Below are 22933 nucleotides of genomic sequence, written 5' to 3'. Positions count from 1 at the left end.
CAGACTAAAGTGATATTCTTTATTCTTTAGGCCTCATACAGATCCACACTAGGGTTTAAAATTGTATTAACTCTTTGATAAAGGTGAATTAATTTATCTAACTTCAGTAAATGAATCACAGATAATTAGAAATTAAAAGGTTTGGAATCTAAAACTTACTTTTTTTGACATATTCAGGGTCTGTTAACATTTGAATTTCACATTTAAAATGTCAAAAACATCAGAATTATTGCTGTTTCAGTGGATTGTTTCTCCCCCAGGCTCAGATCAGTTTGTGCATCCAGTGCATAGACGGGTCCAGGATCTTATTAGCTTAGCTTAGCACAAAGACTGAAAGCGGGGCACACTTCTAGCCCGACTCCGTCAAGAGAGAAAATAATAAAGAAGCCGTCCTGAATACATCTTCAGACTCATCCCGTGATCGACTGGGTTTTATTCACAGAGCTCAAACATTTACTACGACTAAAACCACAGAACTTATTTTACAAACATTTCTATTTCTGCACATGTTGAATAAAAAAGATGCGACATCTTCAGAGTTCAGGAACCGAACAGAAGAATAAAACAAGTAAAAACCTATAAAAACTAAGTGTTTCTACATTTGCGCTCTCGGGGAATGATTCATGGATCTCGATGAGATGAATCAAACTCATTAAACCAATTTAACTCTCATATTTGGTGTGATGTGGTGCAGCCGGAGGGGCCGCTGGGCCTTGGCGGAGATACGAGCTCTACTCTGAGATGTTTGTGGTTTTATGTTCGATTCCGGAGCATTTCATCCGCCCCTTGTTCCAGCACGACACTCTGCCGGTCTTTGCCTGTTGCTTCTCATCCTGTAGTGACTCGTGTTCATGTAGAAATAAATGTGCCATCTTCTTTATTAACGCAGCTCTTTGTGCGGCTTTGATTATTTTCTCTGGAGGTTTTGTTCTGTATTCAGAGAACGAGCCGAGTCCCCACTTGACTCTAATCCCGGGTGTTTGGAGGCTTTGTGTCTCCAGCCGGCGGCGGCAGGTCCGGACAGGTTCATCATGTCATCCTGTCGGATCCGAGGAAACCGAGCAGGAGACGTCAGGACTCTTTGTTTCTGATTCATCCTGCGTCTGCTTCTGCCAACGAGCGACAGTGACGTCGTTTTACCGAAGTTAGAAGTGAGTCAGGAAGCTCGAGGTGAGACGGAAAGGTGCGTTAAACAAACTCCATTGTGTTGCTCATCATATAAACATCAGACCATACCATGTCATACCATGGTTTAATGAGGGATGGCATTAAAACTACACTTCCCATGAGCCTCAGCTGCTGTAACTGATGAGGAAAGTAAAGTCAAAGCTGCAGAAAGTTCAAGATGCTTCATCAGAGACTGAAGTCTTATTAAAGTGACTGAACCTGAACGCTAACTCTCCTCAGGCTCTCTGATTGGCTGTTTCTTACTGAAGTGCATCATGGGAGCTGTAGTTTTCTCGCTCTCGTTTCTCCTCTGGCTCGTCTCTTTGGCTTTTATTCAAGAGCTGGATGTTTCCTCACATTTTGATCCGATGACTCAGCCTCACCCTCAACTGTCAGTCACCTGGCGTCACCTCCGAGGGAAACACTGTGGCTGCGATGTAAGGATTTTATATTATTAATATTATTATTATTAATATTCATACGTGAACTCACTGCGTCAGTTGGAGAAATAAAACATTGATTGACACTTCTTCAAGTGTTTGAGATACAGATCAATATGTCTTTTTAGATTCAGATTTATTTTACATTATTTTAGATTTTACGTCAGGGGGAGGAGCTGCCGATGTACGTGCTCGACCAATGGTGAGTGAGTCTCAGCTGTCAATCATGACGTTTCACCTCGTATGTATATCATCAAATAACAAACCAGAAAGGTCGATAGAGCGTAAACCTCAAGTACAAGTTACTAAACCACGACTCCCTGGAAAACACCATAAACCACTGAAGGGTGGAGATCTGACCTCTGACCTCTGACCTCCGCTGATCTGAAGATTGGGGGGGGGGGGGGGGGGGGGGGGGTCTCTGGATGTTGAGCTCAGGTCACGTCTCTCACCAGGTTTCTGAAATAAACTGAAACTGGATTCATGGATGAAATCACATCTCTGACCAACTTTCAAAGATGATTTGACAGAAAATAATTCATGGATCTTACTTTACTTTAGTTAAATTACTGATTATTATTATTATTATTATAGAACTACTATAGATCTCACAGATCCACCATCAGTTTTCTCCTGAGACTTTAGTCTGAACTCAGCTGCAGATAAGAATAAGAGAATAAACCCAGAACATCTCGTCCGTCTTATTTACTCATGATAACATTTACGTCCTTGTACTTTGCTCAACGGGGTCTTTTGCAATTGTCCTGTAAAACGCCCTGAAAAACGTGTTTACACGTGAGACACGTGGTCAAACAAAGGCTGGAGACAGGAGGTCTCTGCACACAGGGTCAGTTTCAGTCTGTGTTCCTGGTCCCCAGACGATGAATCTTATTCCTGCTCTCGATGTTTCATTTCAGTTTGAAACCTGCAGAACCGATGAAGTTGCCCTGAGCTTAACTTTAGTTTGTGCTGATTAGCAAATGTTTGCATTTAAACCTGCTGAACCAGCAGAGTTCACCTGCAGAACGTTTACACTCCAAACAGCTTCACCTCCGAGGGTCGAGTGAATCTCTGAAGATCCTCAGGTCACTTCCACACCTTCTTTGTTTGAATGGATTATTCCAGAGTCTCGGGTGTGAAAGGTTCCTCGGATCAAACTGAATCATGGTTCGGTTCGTTAGAAGTGAAAACACTGAGCCTTTAAAACACTGAGCCTTTAAAACACTGAACCTTTAAAACACTGAACCTTTAAAACACTGAACCTTTAAAACACTGAGCCTTTAAAACACTGAACCTTTAAAACACTGAACCTTTAAAACACTGAGCCTTTAAAACACTGAACCTTTAAAACACTGATTTCCATCTGGAACTTGCAGAATCTGTCTTGAAGAGAATGAATGAGAGTTTTTTGAATCCATCGTTTCTTGACGCAGCGACTTGATGAAAAAGGAAATAAAAGGTTTTAATGATGAACAAACAAAATGAACTTTACACACGGGAGAAGAAGAACGTTACAATCTGGAGTGAAATCTGAAACCGCTTCAGGGAAAACACAGATTTATAGTTCAGCTTGTGCACCCCCCCCCCCCCCCCCCCCTCTCCCCCTCCCATAGACACATGCCCCCCCCCCTCCTCACATGTGTTATGTAAGCTATTTTCTCAGTGGGAGTAAAGGTTGTCTCACTGGGACACTCCCATCTGCAGCATGTTGCTGAGCACACACCCCGACTACAGGTGACACCACAGGACGACTCCTCACCGGGAGATTCAGAGGATCCAGATGTGTGAGAGGAGGAAACTCACATTTCATGGCCTTTGTAATCAGTGGTTGAAAGTAATGAAGTACATTTACTCTTTGTACTTCACTTCATATTTCTGTTTTCACACAACAGTGCCTGGCAGCCAGGGTGCACCCAGCCGCTCGCCCTGAGTCAATCAGGCCACACCAAGCTGCACAGAGATATTAAAGATATCAGGCTGCACCACGGCTGATGTTTTCACACTTTTGTTTGACTTAATATCTCGACTATTAATCCTCAAATCAACATGTCAGGTTGTTGTTGTTGTTGTTGTTTTGGCCTCGTGCTCGTTACACACGGCGACAGTGAGCGAGTGCAAAGTGAACTGTGACGTCATCGTTTCCCAAACACTCAGTTTTACACGTGGATACAGATGGTTTTTGAAAATCTGTAGTTTTGAAGGTGTGGTGATGACGTGTGGATGAGAATCTCAAATGCAGAGGAACACGTTTGTTTTGGAGAATATCTGCATTAGTGTGGACGAGGACGTTTCATCAAGCTCCGTCCATTAGATAGAAACATTCCTGGATCCACACCAACATCTACTGAGATCTTTCCTGGCGCGTTCTGCATCCTTCTCCCAACTCTCTTGGAAATCTGTTTGTTAGTTTTTGTGTTTTCTGGTTTACAAACACACACGTGGAGGTGAAAACCAGAAGCTGCTCTGTGGAGGTGGAAGATGCTTTGTAACCAACACGGACATTTAGTTCTTCCTGCTGCTTCTTCCTCGATCACGAGCTTTGTTCACGACGAAGATCCAGACTGAGTCACAGATTTGCTGCAGCTTCCTCCGGTGACTCACATCTTCACATCCACCTGAACCTGTTACTGAGGGAAGAATCATATTAAAATTCAGGTCTGTGTTTCATCTATGAGCCTCACCAGAACAATACAGGGATGATGTGCACGCCTGTGTGTGTGTCTGTGTGTGTCTGTGTGTGTCTGTGTGTGCTGACGGGTGTGTTCTCCGCTCCAGAGGAATGTGAGGAGTGGTTGCCCCGTGTTGCACAACACAAAGCGTAACTCTGCGTTCAGACTGACACCCATAGCAACCAGCGGCTGTTTAACCAACAGCCCGTCCACTCTGACCCTTTCAACTGTCACTGGGTCATCCTGGGCTCAGCCTGCAGGGGGCGTCTCCTGTCGCAACTTTCAGGAAAACTTTCCTTAATTAGGGTGAAATCATAGTTTTGATTTATGTGATAAATCCATTCATCACAACGTCCTTCACTATAAAACCTTATTAAACTTCTTTCCTCCATCAAGGCCCAACAGTCTCTTCTAATTCAATCAAGCTGCGACCGGACTTCACACACTCGTAGATATCAGTCCTCTGAATATGTCCCATTTGTCTCTGGGAAACACAGTGTGAAACGTCCAATGTTAAAGAAAGAGATAAAAACGTTCCTGGATCCGAACCCTGATCGAGATTCTCAAAGCCGGGGGCCCCAGGGTCCCTTTCACCGGGGGGCCCCAGGGTCCCAGGGTCCCTTTCACCGGGGGCCCCAGGGTCCCAGGGTCCCTTGGTACGCTCCTGGTTGTGACATTGATGTGGTTAAAGTTTTGTCTCATTTAAACACAAGAGACGTTAGATTTGATTTAATTTAGTTTAAATTATTAGGTTAGGGGGCCTCTGTTGTAGACAGATAGATGGATGGATGGATGGATAGATAGATAGAGAGATAGATAGATAGATAGATAGAGAGAGAGAGAGATAGATAGATAGATAGAGAGATAGATAGATAGATAGAGAGATAGATAGATAGATAGATAGATAGATAGAGAGAGAGAGAGATAGATAGATAGAGAGATAGATAGATAGATAGATAGATAGATAGATAGATAGATAGATAGATAGATAGAGAGATAGATAGATAGATAGATAGATAGATAGATAGATAGAGAGAGAGATAGATAGATAGATAGATAGATAGATAGATAGATAGATAGATAGATAGAGAGAGAGAGAGAGAGATAGACAGCTAGACAGATAGACAGCTAGACAGACAGACAGACAGACAGACAGATGGAATTCAGGTGATTCAGAACATCTGCATTTTATTGAGTGACATCAGATAAGAACACTCACAAACTAACATGTCTCATGGGCGGTGAACATTCCTGACATAGTTCCAATAGTTCCATGTCGGTGAGAAACTGGAGCTGCATCACCGAGCATGGTGTCACCAGAGAGAGAGAGGGGGGGGGGGGGGGGGGGGGGGGGGGGAGAGAGAGATGAGAAGTTAAACTTTTTGTCAAAATGATTTTAGTTCCTGTAACTCACCTCTGACGCCTCGGGGTTGATCCACGGCTGCTCTTTACGCATTACGCACAGCGCACGCCTCCTCCGGTGCGCCGCCGCGGGCAGGTGGAGGCAGGTGGAGGCAGGTGGAGGCCCCGGACCCTCCCACAAGCCAAACTCCTGTCAGCCGCAGAGAGCAGCCTGTCAGTCCGCAGCACAGCACCGCAGCAGAGGGAGCGTCACCAGGTAAGAGGCCAAGCGCACACACACACACGGACACACACCGACTCACGCTCACTGGCACCGGCTGGATTCCACCGCTGCGTCGCTTCTCCTGCGTGTTGAATGTGTCTGAACCCGGTGGTTCTGCTTTGGAGCTGCTGCTGCTGCTGCTGCTTCAGGGATTAGACGGAGCCCGGTGCAGCTCAGGACACTTTGTGTTTCCTGGAGAGTTTGAGAGAAGCAGCAGCTGGAGACTGAATCACAGAGACTTCAGATCAACACAGTTTATTCTTTCAGCTTTTAAAGTTACACACTTCAAGGTGAAGTCAGCGTCACAACACAAACATAACGTTGATACTATAGGAGAACGTTTTTATTCTGGAAACACTCAAAACCCCCAATGAATCTTATTTTAAACTGTGATGCAGTCGGAGGGCAGACAGGTGACAGTGATGCTTTGAGGGTTTGATGGTTGGAGGTTCCCTGATCCATCATCCAAACACCAACCAGGGAACATGTAGACGGGTCAGATCTGTGGAATCCATCCCTAAATGTCCTGAAGCTCTTCTGAAGCCAAACATCTCCCTGTGTGTTTATTCAGACTTGGTTGTTCTCCAGTGAGCGTAGATCTCGATGCTTTAACCACACTTCACCACACGTTGTACAACATTAGAATACGCTGTCAACTTTGTGGAAGTTTGATGTGGAATAATAAGCGAATCCGAACCTAATGGTTAAACGGCTCCTGTGTTATGACCTGTTCAAGTTTCAGTTTCAGTTGGAAACGGTTCAGGTAACGACAGAAACATCACGAGGATTATAAAATGCTCCCGGCAGCTGAACGACCTCTGACCTTTATGAAACATTGGTCTTTGTTTGTGTTTTCTCAAAGCGCGGCTCAGTCAGAGGGCGAGTCCGACCTGCACCGAGCCGCGATAAGAGATCTGCAGGAAGGAGACGTTATCTGTACCTCAGCTGGGCGGAGGCGGCTAATGTCACCTCCAGCGGCTCCACGTGCTCGACTCACTGACAGTTACTGCTTCATTAATAATAATAATAATATGAGTGACAGTACCCCGGCTGACCACAGGGCTCTCACACGGGGCCTCTGACCTCCAGGCGTTGTTCTGAGAGGTGAAGCTCAGTCCCTGTTGGTCTTGATGCTTCGTGAAGATTCAGACAGATTCCACGTCTCGGACAGAAGAACAGTTACTGAGCAGTCGTTACACGTCTCTTCTTCTTCTTCTTCTCTACATCCGACAGGACAGACTCTGAGTGTCGAGGCAGCTGATTGGGAACATGTCACTTTGACGTGGAGCTTTGAGTTTTATTTTGAAATCTTGCTGATCTGGTTCTATGGATTAGTTGTTGACTTCAGGCAGATAAATTAGAAATGAATCGGAGGGTTGATGCTAACGCTCTGTGTGAGCTGCATGTACCTCCATCAGACAATGCTATGGATTCAGAGATTATATAGATATCAATGCTTTTATTATTGTAATAATTCTATTTCTTAATGATGTAATCACTGCTTCATTTATATCGTACGATGACGAATGATTGGTTGATCTAAATTAAATAAATCTGACTTCATCATGATGACATCATTCCTTCCATATGTTGATACACATGTTAAACTTTAGGTTGTTTTTGTAGTCCATAGTTTTGTCGACCTTTGACCTTTGGCCTTTGAAAACCTGAAAAGTAACATTCACACGAAACTCGGTGAAAATCCAACCGTGAGTTTTCGAGTTATTTTGAACACAAACACAAACTCGCTCTCACTTTCTGTTTTCACTCCTGAATCCAAACGTCTTCTTGACTCTTGAGCTCACCGCGTGTGTTTGTGCGTTTGTGCGTTTGTGCGTTTGTGCGTTTGTGTTGTCCGGAGCTCGTTGGTGATGCAGCTCTAAAGTCAGTCGTGCATGTGTCAGTGTTTTCCTGAGGAATGTTGTTACCCAGACTCGACTAGTCTCTGAGCATGTCTGACTCTCGGCCTGTGGGAACGTCTGTCTTCACCTCCGTCTTTATCTCTCCATCTTTTTCTGCTCTAACTCTCTTCACCTCCCTCGTTCGACCACACTTTCTCCTCCTCGGCTTCACTTTCCTTCTCTTTTTAAAAACGTTGTTGTGTCACTGACTCATTTCCTGCTGTTGTAGCATCTTCACTCACAAACTCTGAGCTACAAGTGACGTAGACGTGTTTGTGTGTGAGGTCATACATCCACATGTATATATACACATATTTATACATGCATTCACCCACACGTATAAACGGAAACATTAATAGAAAGAATCTCAGTTTCTGCTGCTTCTACAGTTTTATAATCATCTGGAAACTGGATTCATCTCATGATTCGTTGATGAAACCGTGAAAATGAAACGGTCTCGATCTCGTATCGTGATGAAGGACGACGGTTCTTCTTCTGCAGGTTCAGTCTTGTTCCTCAACTCAGCATCAAAACATTATCACAGCTGTTGTTCAATTTCAAAAACTAGGTATCGATGTTTGTAACGATCTGTACGCGTGTCATGTGACGGCTGAGATCATCACAGCTGCAGTGAAAGTTCGATTAATTAGCTCCTGATGAATAATAACTCTTCAGGCTCATTCAAATCGGCAGCGTGGGAACATTCTGCTTTTTAATTTCCATCCTCTTATTATTTCTTAGTTATAACAATTCGTCCTTTTGTTGTTTTTTGGGACGTGTTCCTTCAAATGACATCATGTTTTTGGAGATTCTTCTTTTTCTGGAAACTCGATTACGCGGAAAAAATCTGACCAGTAAAATTTCACTTCTCAGTTTTTTAACAACTTTTAATCATTTTTATTTCCAGTTATACACTTTATTGTTTTTGTGCATCTTATAGTTTAAAATTTTCATCCTTTTCATCTTATTTCTGATATATTTTACATTTTTATTTTGTTGTATATCTCTTGATTTTAATGTGGATCCTATATTCAAACGTCTTCCCTGAAATCTGATCCTGTAACTGTAAACCTCCGAATCACACTTTCTCTTTCTTCACTCTCTCTCTCTCTCTCTCTCGCTCTCTCTCTCTCTCTCTCTCTCTCTCTCTCTCTCTCTCTCTCTCTCTCTCGCTCTCTCTCTCTCTCTCTCTCTCTCTCCTTCATTTAAATCTCTCCTGCTCTCATTTGTCTTTCAAATTCGAATAACTTGATCTGCGACTAGAGTTTGTCACGACTAATCTGAATGAAACAACCGTCTGGTCATCCGAGGGGTAACTCACACCCTCTCTCTCTCTCTCTCTCTCTCTCTCTCTCTCTCTCTCTCTCTCTCTCTCTCTCTCTTTAATGTGTTTAATGAGGTTACATTCCTTCCCTTGACTCGGGTCCAGACAGTCGACCAACCAGATCAACGAGAAAACACAACTCTCTCTCTCTCTCTCTCTCTCTCTCTCTCTCTCTCTCTCTCTCTCTCTCTCTCTCTCTCTCTCTCTCTCTCTCTCCCCCTCTCTTCATCTTCTACGTGTATTGCTCCTCTTCTTCATCCTGAGAGATTCGGATTCGTCCACTCGCTCACTGTGAAGTTTCTCACTCAACCTTTTACCTCCTCTGCTCTCTTACAGTTATTCCTTTTTAAAATCTTAAAATCACACGTTTGCGATGTGAATCTTCATCTGATCGGTTGAATCTGTTTCTCCAGAGCGAGGGGCGGTTCCTCGGGCGGTCACAGGTTCAGGGGATGCGTCCTCACAGTGGCACTAACACAAGTGTGTGTTATTGTGTAGCAGGGCAGTGCCGCGGCTGCGTGATGAGTTTTATGTTCAGGGTGTTGTCCCGTCAGCTGTCACAAAATGTACGTCTGTGTTTGCCCTCATTCCTTCACCGGCTTCACTTCTCCTACTTTTCGTGTTTGCAGAAGTGATCGCACACGTCGCACAACCCGGCCGAGACACGTTCGATACCTGCACGGGGAAAAACTGTCGGCTCAGCAGAGGAAATAAGAAGAAAAGCAAACACGATGATAAAGTGTTTAAAGAAGATAAAGTGTTCCGGATCTTTAATTAGCTAAATAATTACAGCGCAAAGAATAATCAGGATTTAATCCAGCTAATGAGATGAACGCCGGTTTTTCATAAAACATGTGATATTCTGTCTGTTCCAGTTGAAACCCAGCGAGGCGCTTGTGGCTGCTGCGGGCGCGGCCCTGTTAAACCGTATCAGCAGCTGAACGAGCCGCCTCTTGTGTTCAGTGCATTGAAGTGTCACGGCGTCGAGTCTGAGGAACTCCCCGCGGTGGCATCTGGGGCCGATCAATCAGTAACACAGAGGAACTCATGTCATCGATCTGTCTTTGAATTAAATTAAATATTAACATATAGATTCATATTAACACTTTACTAACGGGAGGAAATCCCCCGATCCCTCGGCTCCATCCCCTGATCCCTTCTCCTCAGACTCTGTGTTTGTATCTCGAATATTTCGGCAGGAAGTGGAGACGTCGTCCATCTTTATTTACGCCTGGGGCGCTTCCTGCCCGTGTGAAAGCGTTTCAGTGTTTCATGTCAGCGTCAGGATTCCAAAGGGTTTTTAAGTGTTTAACCTGACAGAGACGACCTTTGCTCTGTGGAATCACTCATCGTGGAGGTGTTAGCTCGAAGGCGCCTGTCACTCACCACAGTTTGCTCACGTGTTTCCCTGCAGCTGCAGTTACACACACTCGATGGGCGACACGTGCAGAACACACACAGCCAAATTAAATCATATATTTGTTTTACATGGAATGATTAGCTCTCTGCAAACAAATTAAATTAAATATTTGGTTTGGGGCTGTTTCTTCTGAATTAAGTGTTTCATAAGGAGCAGTTTTAAACTTTTAAATTGGTGATGACTCATCCAAAGTGTCGTGTAGGTAAGAGACATCCTGAGAGTAAATGCCATCGATGACCTGAGATCGTGAACGTGTCACAATCAGCTCAGTGAATCATGGGAAAGTGGGACGGGGGACGGGGGGGGGAATGTGAGGAATGAGGGTGTGAGCCTCGACTGGGAGGTGAACACACTCACGGACAAATGTGTGGAATGGTAACACTGCATTCTGAACATTGTGTGTTAATGAAAGTCCTTTGTTCGTGTCTGGGATGTTTATCATGTTTAATACTCTCTCTCTCTCTCTCTCTCCTCTCTCTCTCTCTCTCTCTCTCTCCTCTCTGCTTCTCCTCTCTCTCTCCTCTCTGCTTCTCCTCTCTGCTTCTCCTCTCTCTCTCCTCTCTGCTTCTCCTCTCTCTCTCCTCTCTGCTTCTCCTCTCTGCTTCTCCTCTCGGCTTCTCCTCTCTCTCTCCTCTCTCTCTCCTCTCTCTCTCCTCTCTCTCTCCTCTCTGCTTCTCCTCTCTCTCTCCTCTCTCTCTCTCCTCTCTGCTTCTCCTCTCTGCTTCTCCTCTCTCTCTCCTCTCTGCTTCTCCTCTCGGCTTCTCCTCTCTGCTTCTCCTCTCGGCTTCTCCTCTCTGCTTCTCCTCTCTCTCTCTCCTCTGCTTCTCCTCTCTGCTTCTCCTCTCTCTCTCTCCTCTGCTTCTCCTCTCTGCTTCTCCTCTCTCTCTCTCCTCTCTCTCTCTCTCTCTCTCTCTCTCTCTCTCTCTCTCTCTCTCTCTCTCTCCTCTGCTCTCTCCTCTCTCTCTCCTCTCTGCTTCTCCTCTCTCTCTCTCCTCTGCTTCTCCTCTCTCTCTCTCCTCTGCTTCTCCTCTCTGCTTCTCCTCTCTCTCTCCTCTCTGCTTCTCCTCTCTCTCTCCTCTCTCTCTCTCTCTCTCTCTCTCCTCTCTCTCTCTCCTCTCTGCTTCTCCTCTCTGCTTCTCCTCTCTGCTTCTCCTCTCTCTCTCTCCTCTCTGCTTCTCCTCTCTCTCTCCTCTCTGCTTCTCCTCTCTCTCTCCTCTCTGCTTCTCCTCTCTCTCTCCTCTCTGCTTCTCCTCTCTCTCTCCTCTCTGCTTCTCCTCTCTGCTTCTCCTCTCTCTCTCCTCTCTCTCTCCTCTCTGCTTCTCCTCTCTGCTTCTCCTCTCTGCTTCTCCTCTCTGCTTCTCCTCTCTGCTTCTCCTCTCTGCTTCTCCTCTCTGCTTCTCCTCTCTCTCTCCTCTCTGCTTCTCCTCTCTGCTTCTCCTCTCTGCTTCTCCTCTCTGCTTCTCCTCTCTCTCTCCTCTCTGCTTCTCCTCTCTGCTTCTCCTCTCTGCTTCTCCTCTCTGCTTCTCCTCTCTCTCTCCTCTCTCTCCTCTCTCTCTCCTCTCTGCTTCTCCTCTCTGCTTCTCCTCTCTCTCTACTCTCTGCTTCTCCTCTCTCTCTCCTCTCTGCTTCTCCTCTCTGCTTCTCCTCTCTGCTTCTCCTCTCTCTCTCTCCTCTCTCTCTCCTCTCTGCTTCTCCTCTCTGCTTCTCCTCTCGGCTTCTCCTCTCTCTCTCCTCTCTCTCTCCTCTCTCTCTCTCCTCTCTGCTTCTCCTCTCTCTCTCCTCTCTGCTTCTCCTCTCTCTCTCCTCTCTCTCTCCTCTCTCTCTCCTCTCTCTCTCTCCTCTCTGCTTCTCCTCTCTCTCTCCTCTCTGCTTCTCCTCTCTGCTTCTCCTCTCTGCTTCTCCTCTCGGTTTATTCTTCACCTGAGTGAACTGCGACGTGTCGTCACAAACTCGTCTGAGCGTCTGAAAGCTTCTCGTTCTCCACCTTCACTTAATGTTCAGGCCAAAACGTTTTCAGGTTCCAGGGTCGGGCGCGTTTCGTTTCCTCCACCTGAAAAAAAATCCCTCATTATTCACGGCTGTCATTTAGAAGCTTCTCCTGAAAACGCATCTTTTAGCATTTTATGGCTCCTTGTTTTTTTTGCCTGCTGCTTTTAATGAGTGTTGTTTTGCATCGTGAAGTAGCTCCAGGCCTCAATTTGGCATCTGGGAAAGTTGGCTTGACTCCAAAACCGTGGTCACCCGGTGCTTATTACTCATTAAGCCTCGTCGGAGGCCGAGTGGGTGCAGGCTGGGTGGGGGGGGGGTGCTGGGTAGTTTCTGGGTGTGGGGGGGGGGGAGATTACATGTTGTTGTTTTTGTCGATGTTCTAGTTTTGAAGCAGAGATGAGAAAGTGAACGAGTTCGAAAAGTCTCATCATCCGTCTGCTTTTTTTTTTTCTGAGGGAGACGGAAGAAATGTTGAAATGATTATAATGAGTTTTGGTTTTTACTTCTGTGAAAAATCCAAACTTAAGAGTGGAAATTTGGTTTTGGACTCATTTGACTAATTCATTCACAGTTTTGTTTTTAAATTACACTTTCTCTGAGTTTAAAACTTTCAAAAGCAGTTAAACAAATCTTTGCCCAACATGTTTAATTAGTTATGATAATGTCGTACTGCAGAAATCTGAATATTGAGGAAATTATTAGTTTTTTTGTCATTTTAGTAACCAGCAACTGAAAAGGGTGATGGTAAAGATTTACAGGTCATTGCAGTGTTTTATCTTCGTCTTGACAAATGAAAATGTGACGTAATAATCCACATTTGTTCCATAATATTAGACACAATCACCATCCATCCGTTAGCTGTAGCACTTTTTAGGGTTGTGGGTGCTAATCCCAGCTGACATTGGGGTCGTCAGTTGCCAATGAGCCTCACCTGCATGTGTTCAGACTGTGGGAGGAAGCTAAAGTTGCTGACGTGCAAACTCCACAGAAACGCTTGAATCAAATCTCCTGGTCTCTCCTGATCCTTCTTCTTAGAAACGACGCCTCCTCTCCTCACTTTGTAATCTTTCGGTTTCACTACGATAAAAACATCCACACGTCCCGTCTCTCGGACTCTGACCTGTTCTGCTCTCGTTGGGTTTGATCAGACAGAACGTGGACAGGTCAAAGTCTGTTTCATGTCTGATTCAACACATTTGGACATTTGTGATTTCACGTCCAGCTCCTCTGGATAATGTCTGGATGAGTTCAGGGTTAAACTCTACAGTCGTAACTCCAACTTGGATGCACGGTACAAACCAGTATAAATACCTCTGATAAGATATAAACACGGCATCACGTGGCTGCACGGACTGAACATTGAACTGATTCATGCTTTTGGCACTAAACATCGTCAGTGACCATAAAAATGTTGTTGCGGTAATGTCCGGAAATAACTCATTAAGTCAATTTGGCATCGATCCATTAGTTTTTATCATTTCCTTAAACGTCTTTTCTACACCTGTCTGCTTCTGTGTGTCCATGTCTACCTGTCTTTCCTTCTACCTGTCTTTCCTTCACCTGTCTTTCCTTCTACCTGTCTTTCCTTCTACCTGTCTTTCCTTCTACCTGTCTTTCCTTCTACCTGTCTTTCCTTCACCTGTCTTTCCTTCTACCTGTCTTTCCTTCTACCTGTCTTTCCTTCTACCTGTCTTTCCTTCACCTGTCTTTCCTTCTACCTGTCTTTCCTTCTACCTGTCTTTCCTTCTACCTGTCAAACAAGCGACAGCTCATCATTCCATCTTTTATTCCTGGCCAAGTCTCTGGGAGGAGTTCAACCCAGCCCTGAGAGCAGCTCTGTGCCAAACCTATAAAAAAACCTGTGTTACTGCTTTAATTAACCTTGTTGTGTTGTAATATGTCATAATTTGTGTCTAATATGTTGTTGTGCAGACATCTCGCTGTTGTTGTGAACATTTTCATGGTAACGGAGAGTCCCACCAATCAGAGACATTGTTTATGTTCTTAAACTCTGTTGATATCACACAGACTTGTGACCTCGGATCGTCAGATCTCTATTCAGAACATGAATCTGTAGAAATCTGGATCTGCACAGTTCAACCTCGTGTTTAGATAAAGTGTCTGAGACTTATTTAACGAGACAGATCTAGTTTAGGACGAGACTAAAGTCTGGAACGTGATATGAAGAATTCCTCCCACGTTCTTTTCTTTTCTTCTTTTTGTTCAGTTTTAAGTAGAAAAGTATGGAGGAGCGAGCGAGAGAGAGAGAGAGAGAGAGAGAGAGACTGGTGTAACTGTTAAATACAGAGGAACGGGTTCGGTTCTGCCTCATTTCACAGGAGCACAGAGCAAATACAGGAGAAGTTCTTATTCACTGCATCATTAAACACAGATGAACTGGTTCCACTGTTTTAACGCGGGTGTTTGTTAAGAGGCGGAGCCGCCGGAGCCGCCGGCCCCTTTTCGTGCTGCAGGAAAAGTTCCAGAAAAGTTCCAGAGACTCTGACACTTGTTCTCACATCCAGAACCTCTGGGACATTTCAGGACTCTACCTGGAGTTCAGTGCAGGTCTGAGAGCAGCTGATGGTTTTCCGCTCCTTCAGATGTGTTTTGATCTCAGACTCTGGAACCTTGTCCTCCAGCATCTGGGTCAGACCTCGGCAGCCAAACTCCCACATCTGGTGGAAAGTGTGAAACCAGAATCCTGGAGGCTGTTAAATCTCCTCCTGAAGAAAAGGAGCTTAAAGTTTAAATCAATCTCAGTTTCACAAATAGACTTTTATTTCTTGGTTTGAAGGATTCAAGTATTAAGAAAATGTGTATTTTACCTCTATGAGAAAAAGCACATAGAAACTTTTGATTTGAGTTTTTATATTAAATTTAGTTGTTGATAATATATTGAAGAAAATGATTTTTACACTTCACAGATTTGCCACAAATCATAAAAGACAGAGTTTTGGATAAACAGTCAAAGTTATTTTCTACAGTGCAGTGAAAAGTAGTTTCCTTCATAATGAATCTTTAAAGGAACCAGTTGTTCTCTCCCAGTTTAAAGCTCCTGCTGGTTCAAAGTACGCTTCGCACACAAGGTGACATTCCACAGCCGTGAGTCACCTGCAAGGCATGCTGGGTAAGGGAGTTCCGCGGCGGGCTCCTCCGCACACCGGTCGTTTTGCTGAGTAATGAGGTCGAGTTATGATGATGGTGCAACGACATCAACCTCGGACGTTTCTATCAGTTTAAAAGATTCGGATGATAAGATTGTACTTTGTGGTTGCGTTATTTTCTTGGATTTATCGTTTTATAAAGTCGTTAAAATACCAAAAGTGCCTCGGATGGATTTTTATTGTATCAGGAAATATTATTATATAATATAATTTCCCCTGGAGTTTGTAGACTTTGCTAATTAAACAACGATCAGTCCGTTCATGTTCAGCAGAGGAAGTACAGTCATCATTTCTGTGTGTGTGTGTGTGTGTGTGTGTGTGTGTGTGTGTGTGTGTGTGTGTGTGTGTGTGTGGGAGGTTCCACACCTCATACCTGTCAGCTTATCAAGGTGTGGACTTGGCGTTCTGACACCATCGTCGGGCCTCGCCCAGTCACACCCTGGGGAGGGAGGTGCTCCTCTGTCATGGGGTGGGGGGGGTGGGGGGGTTGGATCCTTGTGATCCGGCCCCGCCCCTGGATCCGGCCCCGCCCCTGGTTTAGTCGTGGTTTATTTAGTCTTGAGACAACTTGACTGGACGTGTCATCGTGTTTATGTTTTCTATAACGTCACTGTGTTTACACAGACTTTGGTTTTGTCTAGATTTAAACTCTATAATTGGACGATTAGTTGGGTTTGTTTGTTTAATACGTTTTATATATAGCATGTAGACACACACACACACACACACACACACACACACACACACACACACACACACACACACACACACACACACAGCAGATATACTATCCTGTACAGTAAGTACACAAAAGTCAACGCACATTACTGGTACAGGATTTTGTTGTTCTATCTAGAATTTAGTTTCCAGTGCGACAGACTTTTTTCACTACACACTGACAATCTGCTTAGAACTTGAATGTAACACACACACACACACACACACACACACACACACACACACACACACACACACACACACACACACACACACACACACACACACACACACACACACACACACGAGGTTGAGTAAACTGACCAGTCAGGCACAGAACTCTCCGGCCGGATATTAACTAACAAACTCACATTCAGGTCAGTGGGGGGGGGGGGGGTTGTAGTTAGGGTCATCTCCATGTACACAGTGGTGCAGCCCCCCCCCCCCCCCCCACACACACACACACACAGAGAAACCCCCTGTGGTCTGAGCTCAGTTTAAGAAATGAGTTTTGAGTCCGTGTGTCACCATGAGCTCGTCTCTCTCTCCTGCAGTGAGTATTTGAGAAACTTTACTTTTTAAAGAAAGTGAAGTCGTCTTTTTAAAACCTTAATATTTGTTAGTTTGATCAGTTTAAAGAGCCTTAATCTGGGGACAGTTTTAGTGAGTTAACTTATTCTTCTTCATAAAGCCGTAGCGTATTTAAATGTTGTTTTTAAAAAGCATTAATACTTGTTCGTTTCACTACAGTTAACCTTTGTGAAGTGTTGAGTATTGTTTTGTTCAGTTTGTCGTCTCCGCGCTGGAGGACGTGAATACGTTTATTTATTTTAACCACATTCGGTACATTTGCATGTTTTCGCTCGTGCTTCTTCTTGGTATAATGTACAGAACTGTTTTGTTCGGGTTGAGCTTCTCTGACATTAACGCCCCGACTCACAGAAATCACATTCACACACGCGGCTAATTTGTTTTCCCAATTACGATTTGCGGGGAAACAATTTGGAGAAACAAACGAGCAGAATACAAACATCGTTTCCAGCAGCCGGGGTCAGAGCGTAACGAGGAGAGAATCACCGCAGCCCACATCCACCAGCCACCGCTCTACTTTATAATGAGACTTTGTGAAAGGGAGAGGACTTTGTTGGGTCCTCTGAATGTCACCCGCCGCTCAAACGCTGGATCTGACTCGTTCTGTGTCTGGAAGCTGCTCCTGGGCTCCTATCGAGTCACGTGACCTCCCTCAGAGGGAATGAAACACAGAGGGACTTGTTTCCTTTACATCAAATCAGATCGCGGACGACCGGCCCACTCGAGCTGCGGCTGCTTCCACTCGTGTGGCGCAGCGGGGGAAATAATTGCCTGTTGTCCATCTGTAGTGTTTCTATACGGCGAGATTGATTTCCCTCTTTAAGATGAACGCAGGCCCGGGTCGTGGGCGGGACGCTGCCTCCAGCTGAGGGTCGGCTCGGGAGGCACTTTGGCTCTTAACTGCTTCAATTTCAGGTTTTAGTTTAACTTTGTGTTTATCCTATAACTCTGCTGCCTGTCAGACTTCCACTTGTTGATGTCACCTCCGGCACTGAAAGGTAGAAGGTACCTCTGCACAGAGCAGCTGTTCAGGTGACAGTGGTTTCAGTCTGGGTGTCGCTGCTGTAACTGTCGAGGTTGGATTTCAGGATCAAACACATCTGGGCGAGGTCACGGCAGATAAGAGATATTATCTTCACATGCTGCAACATGCATTATGGCAAAGGTATTTCACAGTTTATTCATAAACGAAAGAAAACAAATAGGTTCCAGGTTTGATCAACGGCTTCTTATAGAGACCTGGCTCTCACCGTCGTTCTGAACCTTTATTCCCTCGGAGCTAAATATCTGGGTTTATCTCTTATATCTAATAAAAACATAATGATACAGTTTGATGTTCGACATTAGTAGATTAATAAAAAAGTAATCCACTGATGAATGAATGAAAAGTTGCAGCAGAAGCTTTTACTTCTATCGACCACATGTTGAAAACAGTTTTTCATAAACCTTTGTGATCGTGTGTCCAGCTGTGTCCAGTCAGCTTTATTTATGGCTCAGGGGAGAGAGTGGGTCGTCCATCCTACCAGAGGGTCGGCGGTTCGATTCCCGTGTGGGCCCATAGTGTGACCGTTTCCATTCTCAAACCGTCGGATGTTTTATTTTACTGCTTTAAAGTGGAATTGTGACTCAGACAAACCTCAGGCTGAGAATACGTTGACTCATGTGTTCGTCTCAGGTGGGAACCACGTGCGCTGGTATGTAGGACGCTCCCTCGTCCCTTGAGGTCGTACACGTTCCCGCGCCGGATTCACCACAATGCAGACTCTCCCCCCCTCCCCCCCCCCTCGTGGTTCCTGTCTCTCTCCATTCCACACCGATGAAAAAGTTTGTCCAAGAATCACAGCAGCGTGTTTGGCTAGTCGGGTGTTGCCTTAATTCCGTCTGACGTTCGCGTCTCGACGTTCACGCAGAACAATTTGTCGCATGTCATCGGTATGACAGAGATTCTGCCAGGTTTGGAAACAAGGGCTTTTCCCCAGCTGGTGTTCGGTTGCTGCCAAAGCTGCTGGTTGTGCAACGTGAGATTTACAGTGTGAGAGGAAATAAAATAGTGAAAATCTTCTGTGTCTGTGTTTCAAAGTCTCCAGAGATCCAGAGACACACAGAAGACGTGTCTGCTTCTGAGGACAAACTTCAGCTGATAGAAGAGGACGTGCTGCTGTCTCCTGTCTCTGAGAACCACCTGGTAAATACTGGAAATAATAAGTTCAAATAATAGGAATAATATACTGTTCATGTGAATATTAGCTCCAGTGAAAACACTGAGACTTTTATCTCCAGTGTTTCTGAAGCACGAAGAGTCGTTTTCTCTTCCCTGAAGTCGGAGTCAGCTGTTTTCTTTTGGTTTGGTTGTTTTTAAACTGTGGATCTTTGCTACGGGGCTAATTGCTCGACACTGCTCCGACTACATTCCTCCCAACAGTCGGTTTTTAGTAGCTTCATGTGCTTTGCTTGATTCTTCTCTCTGTATCTCAGGAGGAATCTGTGGAATCTGTCTGTTTCTCTCTTGTCTTTCGTTCTCTCTCTCTCTCCTTTCACTCGTTGTCGGTGTCTCCAGAGGCTTCGTTCAGACAGGCAGCTCCAGTCCGATTCACTGTCCTGCTCCGGTGTCAAGTGTCTTTTAATTATGAGAAGTACAACGAAGCACTGAAGACAAAATCAAATTAAACCTGTGTTTTTGAAATGATCGTCAGTGGGTTTAATGTCGATGCACAGAAGTTATTCATAAAAGAGTCCCTGCAGGAATTTAACTCATGTATCACAAGGAGCTTAAAGTACTTTTATATTATCTAATTATCCAAAGTCAAATAAATATCCTACGACAAAAGCAGCAGTTGATGTTTTGATCTCGTCTGATCGGATCTCTTCATCCCTCAATGTGATTCCCACAACGCAATGGAAAAAAATAAAACACTGTGTGTTCTGTGGCAAAATCACCCAAATATTATTATTTTGTTAATTTATCAATTGATTTTCCCCAAAAAAACTATATCCTGGAGCATCTGTAAAAAGAAAGGAATTTATTTTTGTACATGAAAGGAGACGATACACAACCTGAAGATGGATCGAAGGTGAAGATTCAAAGAGCTCGTTAATGAAAACAGCCGTGATTAGTTTCACGTGATTCTTCAATAGTAAAAACATAATTATAACATAATGAAAGTTCATCTAAATCCAACACACGTGACCTGTGAGTTGGTGAATATGAGGAACATCTGGAACGTAACCCTCTCTGAGAACTTCAGTAATTTAAACGTCTTTATCCTGCCACTCATAAGTTTCAATATGACACACAGACAGACAGACAGACAGACAGACAGACAGACAGACAGACAGACACACAGACACACAGACAGACAGACAGACAGACAGACACACACACAGACACACAGACAGACAGACAGACACACAGACACACAGACAGACACACAGACACACAGACACACAGACACACAGACACACAGACAGACAGACAGACACACAGACAGACAGACAGACACACAGACAGACAGACACACAGACACAGACACACAGACACACAGACACACAGACACACAGACACACAGACAGACACACAGACAGACACACAGACAGACACACAGACAGACAGACAGACACACAGACAGACAGACAGACACACAGACACACAGACAGACACACAGACAGACACACAGACAGACAGACACACAGACAGACAGACAGACAGACAGACAGACAGACAGACAGACAGACAGACACACAGACAGACAGACAGACAGACAGACAGACAGACAGACAGACAGACAGACAGACACACAGACAGACAGACAGACAGACAGACAGACAGACAGACAGACAGACAGACAGACAGACAGACACACAGACAGACAGACACACAGACAGACAGACAGACACACAGACAGACACACAGACAGACAGACAGACAGACACACAGACAGACAGACACACAGACAGACAGACAGACAGACAGACAGACAGACAGACAGACACACAGACACACAGACACACAGACAGACAGACACACAGACACACAGACACACAGACAGACAGACAGACAGACACACAGACAGACACACACACAGACACACAGACAGACAGACAGACAGACAGACAGACAGACACACAGACAGACAGACAGACAGACAGACAGACAGACAGACACACAGACAGACAGACAGAGATCAGTCACTCTGACTCTGTCACCTCGACGAGTTCAGACGCGTCACATTAGATTTAAGTTCTTTAAACTTTATCTCAACTCGTCATGTCCTCCTTTTGTTTCCCCCTCTCCTCTGTCCGTCTCTTCTCCTCCTCCTCCTCCTCCTCCTCCTGAGTCATCACTTTCTCCTCTTCGACTCAACACGTTGTTATGTCTGTCAAAGTGAATCAGTAGATGACAAAGTGTTGTATAGATGAAGATGACTGTTTATTTGTTTTATCTTTTTATTGTCAGCTTCTTTTTTCTTTGACATTCACAGTTTTCCTTTTCACCCTTTATATATAGATATAGATATAGATATCAGATATAGATTACTGTCAGATTAAGCTGCTGTGGCTCAGTTAACCACCAGGGGTTCGTCCCACCTGCTGTAACTGGTCCCGTCTCCTGCTGTGCTCAGGGATCCGTGCGTGAGGAGGACACAGGAAGTGAAGGACTGCGGAGGTTTGTCGTTTGGAGTGAGGAGCTGACCTTTGACCTCCTGCAGCTGCGGAGACAGACGGAGGAGGAGCTCGGCAACATACACACACAGTGAGTCAGCGACAAGGACGCAGCTATTGTACAGAACGCATGAGAGTGCATTAGTAAATACAGGAGGGCGACGCCTCTTCACTTCCTGGCACTATTCAGAAATGAAGCCAGAACATCTCGGATACAGACGCTGCCATCTTGTGCCAAAGACCTGACTTCGAGTCGGAGCCTGTGCAGGTTTTATCTTGGGTTGGAATCGAGGTGTTGCCGATAAACGCACTTGACCAATCATGACTCAGTCTCAGCTGTCAATCACGATGTTTCATCCTGTTTAATAGCATCAAATAATTAAAATCAGCACTTTAACAAAGTGTGATAAGAACTACTTAAAATGATGGAAACTATTTTGAAGAACCGTTTATTTACGTCATTGTATTTAACCCGGTTTCCATTAAATTAAATTCAGTTGCACTGATACTTTTATTTTTAAAGGTTGACAACGCCCTTTAAGTATAACATTTAAAATGTAGTTATTCCCTGACCATCAAAAACTATGAAATATGATTCTGTTCACCAAAGAAACACTCAAATGTGTAATAAGGGGGTGAATGTGCATGTTTGGGGTCATAGAAATTAGCTTATGACTCTCAAAATATTGATTCTGTAAAGTATTTACACACACCAAACAAACCACCAAAGGCAAAATTCACAGGAAAAACAACCGTCTCTCTTCTCCTGCTTCGCTCCATCTCGTCCACTCTCCTCCTCCTTTTGATGAGTCTGCTCCTTTCTCTGAAAGATATCCTCCACGAGGCTAAAATCAGTTCCTGGTGAGACTGTGGTGTTTGTGAAACCGGGAGCGTGTCCGGTGGTGTTTGAACATGTGAGTAGGAGGCAGCTCCGTGTTGGGCTCCGGGCTTTTGGTCACAGAGCTGAAAACCCAACGGTCGGACTTTCCCTGTATCTCATAACAGCAGCAGGTTCTGCTTCGCTGGAGAAAACAACAGGATCCGGCCTGTCTGTGTGTGTCTGTGTGTGTGTGTGTGTGTGTGAGAGCGTGTGTGAGTGTGTGTGTGCGTGAGAGAGAGAGTGTGTGTGTGTGAGAAAGCGTGACCGATGTGAGAAAACGAAAGTGAACGATTCTTTTATGCATTTGAGGCTGTACTTGTGTGTATTTGTGTGTATTTGTGTGAGTTTATGTGTATTTGTACATTTTGGTTGGTCCTCACAATTT

At 44.7% G+C, this 22933-nt stretch overlaps 1 protein-coding gene across 3 annotated transcripts in view; it reads left to right on the top strand.

Moving 5' to 3' along the window:
- The first annotated feature begins 5786 nt into the window (after window positions 1-5786).
- The window catches only part of LOC117771310 (cingulin-like), a 36347-nt gene continuing 19200 nt past the window's right edge, over window positions 5787-22933 (top strand). Inside the window, exons 1-3 of one of the 3 annotated variants that reach the window (XM_034601519.1) lie at window positions 5812-5894; window positions 19090-19194; window positions 21629-21759. The gene's annotated coding sequence lies outside the window, so the exon portion shown is untranslated. Of the gene's footprint in view, window positions 5895-19089; window positions 19195-21628; window positions 21760-22933 lie in introns of all 3 variants that reach the window. The other 2 variants (XM_034601521.1, XM_034601520.1) reach the window with 2 other exon arrangements.

The sequence above is a fragment of the Hippoglossus hippoglossus genome, chromosome 12, assembly GCF_009819705.1.
Source record: "Hippoglossus hippoglossus isolate fHipHip1 chromosome 12, fHipHip1.pri, whole genome shotgun sequence".
In the NCBI taxonomy this organism is placed as follows: Eukaryota; Metazoa; Chordata; class Actinopteri; order Pleuronectiformes; family Pleuronectidae; genus Hippoglossus; species Hippoglossus hippoglossus.
Note: the sequence above shows the minus strand (reverse complement) of the source record. Positions and strands in the feature narration are given on the sequence as shown.